Source organism: Berghia stephanieae, chromosome 1 (assembly GCF_034508935.2).
Source record: "Berghia stephanieae isolate SIO BIC M18660-M18661 chromosome 1, UCSD_Bste_1.3, whole genome shotgun sequence".
Taxonomy (NCBI): domain Eukaryota; kingdom Metazoa; phylum Mollusca; class Gastropoda; order Nudibranchia; family Aeolidiidae; genus Berghia; species Berghia stephanieae.
In genome coordinates this window covers 98,086,654-98,093,518 of record NC_088360.1, presented here as the reverse complement: position 1 = coordinate 98,093,518, position 6,865 = coordinate 98,086,654, and the positions used below count along the sequence as shown (strand labels likewise).

At 33.3% G+C, this 6,865-nt stretch overlaps 1 protein-coding gene across 2 annotated transcripts in view; it reads left to right on the top strand.

The window, feature by feature from the left end:
• The window catches only part of LOC144962503 (bone morphogenetic protein 2-like), a 125,039-nt gene that overhangs the window by 13,358 nt on the left and 104,816 nt on the right, over positions 1 to 6,865 (top strand). Inside the window, exon 1 of one of the 2 annotated variants that reach the window (XM_078895502.1) lies at positions 2,363 to 2,492. The exons of the other annotated variant lie outside the window; for it this stretch is intronic. The gene's annotated coding sequence lies outside the window, so the exon portion shown is untranslated. Of the gene's footprint in view, positions 1 to 2,362; positions 2,493 to 6,865 lie in introns of those variants that run through there. 2 annotated transcript variants of the gene reach the window in all.

Sequence of the window (6,865 nt, the reverse complement as noted above, 5' to 3'; positions counted from 1 at the left end):
TATATATATAATATATATATATATAATATATATATATATATAAATATAATATAATAATATATAATAATATATAATATACACCCACATATATATATAAAATAATATATATATATATATAAAATATATAATATATATATATATATATGAGTGTTGGTGGGTACTGGTAGTACGAGAGTGCTCGATAATGTAAAATATAAATAAGTCAATATTTATAAATATATATATATATATATATATATATATAATATATTATATATAATATATTGTAGAGATTATTTAGATACAGCGTCTTTTTAAGAGCACAATAATCACGGATGCTAGATTACCGGTTTTTGTCGGTGGACCGGTTTTTTGTGCAGATTAGCAAGTACGAACCCTTGCCGGTTTTTCTGTTTGCCAAAGTGTCTGAGTGGTAAAGGCATTGTACTGTGATCCGGTAGGTCCCGGGTTCGAGCCCCACTTCAGGCACTTTCGGTTTTATTCCTTGAGCAAGATTATTAACCCCTAATTTGCTCACTTGGACAACATGGTGATTCCTGTTGACATCAGACATCATGGTATTCCTTCTAAGAATGCCTAGGCGACGGGATCTCATGGGGCCTTGCGAAAGGCGTAATTTATTATTTTTTAAAAGTGATACCTAGTAACTGTTGCTTCCTTCATATTATTTAGTCTTTGTGTTTTAAAAGTTTTAATTTTAATTTTTGTGCACCAGGCTTATTTTGCGGTCAGAAATCCTGCAGGCTGTTTGTAGTACATTGGTTACCCCCATTTCTATAGCGTTAAACGGCTAAATATCAATTTCTTGCTAGCCTATGGGTAGGACGCTAGTAGTAGTCTATCACAAAGTACTTTACCCCAGATCTAATAGACCCATCTCCCCAATCTCTGATGGTGAACACAAGTGAGAGGGTAGGGGGGGGGGAGGGTTCGACTTCACTCGGGATCGATCTCGAGTCTGTTTGTAGTGTTGAAACGAGTGCTCTACCAACTGAGCTATCGGGATCCACCCCCTACCCCCCCCCCCCCCCACCCCCACGCCCCTTTCTCGCAATGATTGTTATTATTTGCGTCGTAATTTTCTTCCCCTATCCGATTCGGGCGAGCAAGACTACCTAGTGGTTTTAATTACTGGAATGATCATTAGAAAACCATCCCCTCCAGTTTTATTGAAAAATAAACATACGTACTAATGAAAAAGTACGATAATGGTTTACTGAATAAATCAATCAATAAATAGACAAATAGATGAATAGATAAATGGACAACTAGACGAATAGATTAATAGATAAATATATAAATCAGCAAATAAATACTAAATGAATAAGTAAACACATACCTAAAATAAGAAATAAATAGATAAATAAATAAATAAAAGTATAAGAGATAGACGAATGAATAATGAATAAATAGACAAATAAATTAATAAACGAATAAATAACTAAATGAATAAATTAATGAATGAATAGATACATAAATAAATGAATAGATAAATAGATAAATAAAGAAAGAAGTATGGAAAGAAAGAAATAGAAAAATTAACAAATAAATGAGTAAATCAATAAAAGGATAAATAGATACACACACAAAAAAGTTGATACATAAATTTATAAATAAATAAATGAAATAGCGAATAGACAACAAAATAGATAAATAGATAAATGAATAAGTAAGTAAAAAATCCCCAAAATTCAACCTTGTCTGTTATTGTTTTTTTTTACACACTTTTCAGATCGTTACACACCAGTTTGTCACTTTGATATTTTAACCCCGCCATGGCGACCATCAATAGGGAATGAGATTAGCGGAAGAGTAGCGTCCCTTGATTGGACGTTACCTTACATAGAGAATGTCAATTTGTTTGAAGTGTCTCAAGCCAATTTCACCGAAGCGAGGACGAGAGACGCATGCGCACAACCAAAATGACGTTCTCTCTTTAATAACTTTTCCGCCGGTGACGTCACAGACTATAATAGATAGATAGATAGATGGGTGACGTCCAATCAAGGGACGCTACTCTTCCGCTAATCTCATTCCCTATTGTAGCGGAAGAAGATCCGTTTATTTTGTTTGGTCTCACAACTAGTGAATAATCCATATTTGTTCGTTTTATTAAGAGACAGATAGTTTTATTTGTGAATTTTATTAACATCTACTTTCACTTAAAACAGGGGAGGGGGATCCTGATAGTTCAGATAGGTAGATAGAGCACTCACTTCACATCCAAAGGGAAAGAGTTCGATCCCGGATGAAGTCAAGTCAGTTGATATTCTTGATATAAGATATTATTTTCATATCACAAGCCCATCTTTTCTTTTCCCGTCCACCAAGCAGTGCTTGGGTAGCTGGGTCTGTTAGATCTGGCGGAAAGTACTAGCGTCCTGTCGAAAGATGTAGCAAGCAATTGCTATTGTCTGTTTCATGATTGTAAAACAGGAAAGAAATGCTCCATGGGTCTATTAATGGCTCTGAAAGATTATTTTATTTCAAAGGTGAGCACGTTCATTTAATGATTTTTGTTTCTATAATGATATTAGATAGATAGATAGATAGATAGATAGATAGATAGATAGATAGATAGATAGATAGATAGATAGATAGATAGATAGATAGATAGATAGATAGATAGATAGATGGATGGATTGGATGGATGGATGGATGGATGGATGGATAGAGAGAGAGAGAAAGGCGGAGAGGGAGGGGAATAGAGAGAGAGAGAGAGAGAGAGAGAGAGGGGGGGAGGGAGGGGAATAGAGAGAGACCAGAAATGCTGGATATGTTACCTGTTATGTCACCTTTGTAATTAGATAATAACAACAAAGCCCTCCATAATGGAACAGGTAAAGGAACACAATGATAATTTTGTTATTTCGTTAGAGCTCAGAATGTCTCTCTACACCTTTGCTAGAACGATTAAAGAATGCGAGAGACACTCACTCACTCACTCACAAACACACACTCACTCACACAAACTCATGCACACACAATCTCATACTCACTCCCTTTCACTCACATACACACACAAATACAGACACATACACACAGATACACACCCATACATACCATACACTCACACACACAAACACTTACTCACTCACACACACAGATACACACACACATACCATAATGTACTCACACACACAATACGGTTGATACACTAGCTGTACCGCACTTTATGCTTTTATTTCTATTAAGAAAAGCAATTTCTCGTTCTTCATATTCGTATAAATGCACATTATTATATCTCCCTCATCCTCTTCTCCTCTCTCTCTCTCTCTCTCTCTCTCTCTCCTCTCTCTCTCTATAATATAAATATATATATATATATATATATAATATTATTAATATATATATATCAATTTATCTGTCTATCTATCTATCTATCTATCTATCTATCTATCTATCTATCTATCTATCTATCTATCTATCTATCTATCTATCATCTATATCTATCTATCATCTATCTGTCCGTCTGTCTGTTTATATATATATATATATATATATATATATATATATATATTATGTGTTGTGTGTGTATGTGTGTGTGTGTGTGTGTGTATAAACATGAGAAAGTGAGTGCTCTACCCACGGAGCTATCGGGACTCCTTATTGTAATCTTAAAAGGTTTCACAAAATTCTCTCTGACTATAATAAATATACGATAGAGAGAATATAGTGCTGATTTATTACCTCCAACCGACGATCTAAAACCAAATAACAAAAAGCTGAGTGACGTCAATTTCATTCGTTCTATAATAGTGAGCCACTTGAACAAGAAACAAGATGCACCCCCATATCCTGTGGTAATAACACCCAGTGTCTACCACTAAACATATATTATTATTATTATTATTATTTATATATTATTATTATTATTATATTATTATTATTATTATTATTATTAGTATTAGGACTGAAGATGTTCATCAAACAAGACTATATACTTGAATTCCATAATTAAATCTTTATCAAAACTAGGTTACTCTATCTAGATCAGACCTGCCAATTTTTACGAAAAATTCGTAAAAATTTACGAAATTTTGGGTCCAATTTCAGAACTTTATGAATATCTATTTTATTTTATTTTTTTTCCACTCAAAATTGATAATTTATATTGTAAATTGTCCAGAGCTTGTGTTTTACACGAGAATAAGCGCTGTATAAATGTGTATTATTATTATATTATTATTATTATTATTATATTATTATTATTATTATTATTATTATTATTATTATTATTATTGTTATCATTATCATTATTATTATTATTATTATTATTATTATTTTATATATTATTATTATTATTATTAATGTTATTATTAGTATTATTATTATTATTATTATTTATTATTATTATTATTATTATTATTATTATTATTATTATTATTATTATTATTATTTAGTATTATTATTATTATTATTATTACTATTATCTAGATAAGTCATTAAAAATTATTGAAAATGAACGTTGATGCCAGACTACAAAGTTTGTGTTTTAATTAATTCCTGTGATGATAAATTGTTGATTTCTAAAGTCCAACTTTAGCGACTATAAATTTTATCTCCTAAAAATTACAAGGTTTTTTTTAATATTTAAAAAGCTAGTCTGATTGATCTATAGTAATAATTTAATATGAGACTAAAGAGAATAAAGAAGTGCTGGATAACTAGTCTTTCAGAGTCATAAGAGCCATGGAGTCGGAGTGTATCCCGTTTCTGTAGCGTGAAACGGACTTTGGTAATTGCTTATTGCTAACATTTGATAGGCGCTAGTCCTAAAAAGTGCACTCCGCCAGATCCAGCTATTCAATTAATAAAAGAGGGAGGGGGGGGGGGGGGGGCGCATGAAAAAATGTCGACTGCAGCAAAAATCGATCTCGGTCCTTTTGCGTGTAAACAAGTGCTTTACTAACTGAGCTATCGGGAGATACACTATGTACTTATTTGCAGTCTATAACTAGTGATGTGATTACCCGTCCACACAAAAAAAAATCCGGGTACTCGTAAGGGGAAGAATAATCGTAATCGTAATCGTGTATAAAAATAGACCTTTATATTTATTTTTTGCATTCCAATGCTAGTTGAATCAGACTGTAGCTCAACCAAAGTGAAACCGCCCGTTCATGTTGGTATCGAATCGAACCTCGGAACTTCCGAGGCGGGTAGCCATATATATATATATATAATATATATATATATAATATATATATATATATAAATATATATATATATAATTTAAATGGATTCACTCACTTAAATGGCCGAAACACATGTTTCTGTGGTTTCCATCCACGTCGTCAGTCGGCATATTATTTCCGTAGATTCTATGGACATAATATGCCGACTGACGACGTGCATGGAAACCACAGAAACATGTGTTTTCGGCCATTTAAGTGAGTGAATCCATTTTATTTTTATATTAGCTCTAACCAACATTATCAGCACTCTCGTACCTACAAGTACAAGTACCCACAAACACTCATATATATATATATATATAATATATATATAATATATATATATATATATATATATAAATATTATATATATCCCAAGAAAGACGGTCTGACTGACGAGGTGCCTATCTGCCATTGCAGCAGCTGTATCGGAAAATGAATTACTTTACGTACTCAATTTTATATGTTCTCAATAATTGATACATTTATCGAGCACTGCCAACACTGCATGCAGTTCATCATAAAAGACCCACGTTGACGTCACTCAGCTCTTTATATTGTTTTTTAGCCAGCCATTATTATGAAAATTCTATCAATCAACTATAAACGGTCTATTTACACATAGTTCTGTACGTTCGTATGTTATATCCGCTGGCGAATGTGTGATTTGTTTTTTTTTTGGCTATGCTCATATCATCAGTATATATATATATATATTATATATATAATATATATATATATATATATATATATATATATATATACGAGTGGTTAAGGCATTGCACTGTGACCCGAAGGACCCGGGTTCGAGCCCCGCTCATGCACTTTCGTTTTTTTCCTTGAGCAAGATTAGAACCCCCAATTTTCTCACTTGGACAACATGGGTGATTCCTGTTGACATCAGACATCTTGTTTGATGAGTTATCTATATTCCTTCGTGGAATGCCTAGGCGACGATGTCTTATGATGTCGTAGCGGAAAAGGCATATTTAATATATATATAATATATATATATATATATATATATATATTATATATTTATATAATATATATATATATATATTATATATATATAATATATATATATATATTAGTGCGGGGCGGTCCTTGCAAGCTTAAGGACCACGGTCCTACGGTCCTTGGAAATGAAGACCGCAAGGAACGGTCCTAGGACCGGTCCTTTTCGACATTGAACATTCCTGAGAGACTGTTGGAAATTCGAACCGGTTTGACCTTTGAGAGCGTGGGATCGTTCATTCTTGAACCGTAAAGACCGCTACACGATGAAAACCGTGGCCTACAGGAGTAAAACACACGGAGTAGTCACACTCATTTCAAATTGTAACCTAATTAGAGAAGAGGGGTGATGCCTTCTTTATTTGCTCACCGTACTTCATTGCTACTTCGATAATTTAATAAAATTTGAAATTTATCCCCATTAACGGAGATAATGGCATCGCCCAAGGCGTTGATCGAGTTGTTCGTGGCGTTGATACACACACGCAACTCCTACCCCCCCCCCTCTCCCCCCCCCCCCCACACACACACACATTAGAGGGCAGCGAGCATTGAAGAGTAAGAGAGAGACGTGAAGTTATAATAAGAGGGGGTGGATGAGGTGATAAGAGGGGTCGATGGTGACTTTTCACTAGATCTAACAAACTCAGCTACCCATTCATTGCTGAGTA